We start from the raw sequence: 3,021 nt of genomic DNA, 5'->3' as shown, positions 1-3,021 counted from the left end.
TTAAGTTTTATCTAAATGGTATTTAAAAAGAGAAGCCTGGAGTGATGAATAGTATTCCTGGAGTAATATATGCCGAGAATCAAATCCGATTTAAAAAGATGGTAGAGACTGAAATTGGAGATGAGGATAAGAGAGAGAGAGAGAGAGAGAGAGAGAGAAAGAGAGAGAGAGAGAGAGAGAGAGAGAGAGAGAGATTTGATCTTCAGTAAAATCAAAGTAAACTTCCTTACTTAATTTATTTTCATTTGGTAGACTAGGATTTTCAGGCTTACATATGTAAAATAACTGCAATTGAATTTTATCAATCTATACTTCAATGATAGATTGTTCAAAATTGTATAAACAAATTGTTGCTATTTTTAAACTATTTTCCATCAAATTATATATTTATAAAAAAAGTTTCGTACAGTTTTAGCATTCAGTTTAAGCTAGCAGTTTGAAAATGGAACCGGATATAGTAATTGAGAATATGGGTCAGCTTATACTATTCATAGCATTTTATCTTTTTTTTGGTTATTTTGCGATAATTTTACCAATAATAAGGATTTATCAGCACTTTCGTTATTAAGTACACCAAACTTAGTCGAGTTATGCAGTCGCTGAAACCCTCTTCATTTACTAAATTGTCCTATTCAGATATTTGCAAAAGTAAGTTTGCATTAATTCATTCAAAATTATAAGATTTTAACACATTGTTATTATTTTACTTAAGTTTCATTAGTGATGACTGGAAAAATTTTGTAGTCCGGCGAGAGTCAGATGTTGCACTATTGATAATTCAATGTTTGTATATATTTTGCTATGAAGTGCTTAGAAAATTCCAAAAATTAAAAATAAAATTACAAGAAAATGTAATAATTATCTTCTCAATTGTTTTAATTATTATAATTTGCTCGACCTTATTATTTTAATGATTAATTTAAAATATGTCAAGTATAGAGTAATGTCTACCGCATCTGCAAAATATTTATATTAAAATTTCTTAACATGTTTATGAATACCTAAGACTAAACAGCAGCAGATTTGTCTGTATAGACTAATTGGAATAGACTAATTGCCAATCTAACGGTCACTTAATTTAATTGGAGTAAGTGTAATAGACCATCTGAGTTATAGTGCATAATATTCCGCATATAATAAATAATATTAATAATAATAATAACTGTTTAATTTAATAAAATTTTGGACAGCTTCATTATAGTTTTTAATTTAGTTTTATTTAGGTTAATTTAGTGTTTGTGTAACTCCGCTGTAGCCGGTCCCAAACACGGTTAAAAAAGAGAAGGGAACGTGACTAGCTAATATGAATGGCTTTTTAAACATCATAACGTCTTAGGAAGTAGGTGAGGACAAAAACTCTTCTAGAACTCACTGAGAAAGCAGGTCATCATAGTCTTTGAACCCATCACTAATTGACTAATGTTTACATATACTCGTCACAAATATAAATGAAAACCATAGCGGAACTATATCTTCACTGGGTAACCGGTTCACGGTTGATCTTCCTGCCATGGCATCTGGCGCATCGGATGTGGAAGCGTCAAATTCAGTTTTAAGTATCCAGTAAGAAAGTGTTTTTGTTAGGTAAGCTTAATGCAATTATTTAAAATTAAAATTTTTCGAAATAATTTGCACAAAACATGCAATATAAGGAGAATTGTATCTTCATATATATCTAAGCCTTCACAGTCTTTAGGATGTCGTTAATGATTTTCTCTTTCGTTGTGTTGTATATTTGAAATTTTATTTTATCATTTCAAAGATAATATATCTTTTTGCCTTACATCAGGTGCCACGTTTCATAAAATTGCTATAAACATTCTTAAAATGCTCAACCGGTAATTAATTCTCCACTGGAGAATAAAATTAATATTTTCTTGAAAATTACGTGGTTGGCTAGATTGAAATTTTCAACATTATCGTTCACTAACATTTCATTTAGTGTGATATTGTCTACTTTGCTGTATTTTGACAAATCTCTGCTCAATTTTAGTTATCTCCTTTTCATCTAGAATATTGTCATACTTATCATTATAAAATTCTTAGTTATCGTTCGTATAATAGCTATCGCTAGCGATAATACTCGTAACTATTGATATTCTACGATATTCTATTGCTCATACGTATTTTATTAAAAATTTTAATATAACATTCTAAAGCAAATTTATTTATTAATCTTATACTACATTACAATTCTATCAAGAAACTTATAGCTAAAATTAGATGAAAATAACACAATACGGATTTACTGGGATTTAAAAAATATATATATTTGTTACCAACAATCTTGCAATTTTTCCGTGCTTTTATTGTATTTATACCATAACGTCGATAAGACGTAGGATTACATGAAATATTGCCAAACATAAAAAGTAAATACAACTTTGAGTTTAAAATTGAAAACTTTTAATGATAATTATGGCAATTTGTTTTCACAAAAGATTTAATAAGATAAGCAATTTAATAATTTATAACAAAAATATTTCTTTTGTGTTCAAAAATACAAAATCATTTTAAGCCTTAAACATTTAACGCCTTAAAAGTCCTTCCAAAGAGGATAATTAAATTTAATTACAGACAAATGCTTACGAAAGCATTTGGGAAACAGATGAGGTCTTTTATTTTTATTCGAATTAAGCAGGATATTTTATTTCAAGGGTTTTAAGAAAATTTTAAGATTTACAGCAGAAAAGAATATATTTCACATAATGCGCTCTACATACATACTTATTGTTAGAAATAATTAAGATATATAAATAAATGGTATAAAAGAAAAATATTTTATATATGATCGTATATAAATTTATATGATTAGGCTTGCTTTTGTAATATTTATTTGCAAATCATCTATCATTTATGGTATCACTAACATATCAAAGTTTTCACCAATTCATTTAACTATACTTTTCATATATATAATTATTTTCATTGTAACAAATTTTAAAAATACTATATTTTTTTCGAAAAAATATGTATATTTTATATATATATATAAAATTATATATTACAGTTGTTTTGCAA

The sequence above is a fragment of the Teleopsis dalmanni genome, chromosome 1 (assembly GCF_002237135.1).
Source record: "Teleopsis dalmanni isolate 2A chromosome 1, ASM223713v2, whole genome shotgun sequence".
Lineage (NCBI taxonomy): Eukaryota > Metazoa > Arthropoda > Insecta > Diptera > Diopsidae > Teleopsis > Teleopsis dalmanni.
This window is presented reverse-complemented; position numbering follows the sequence as displayed.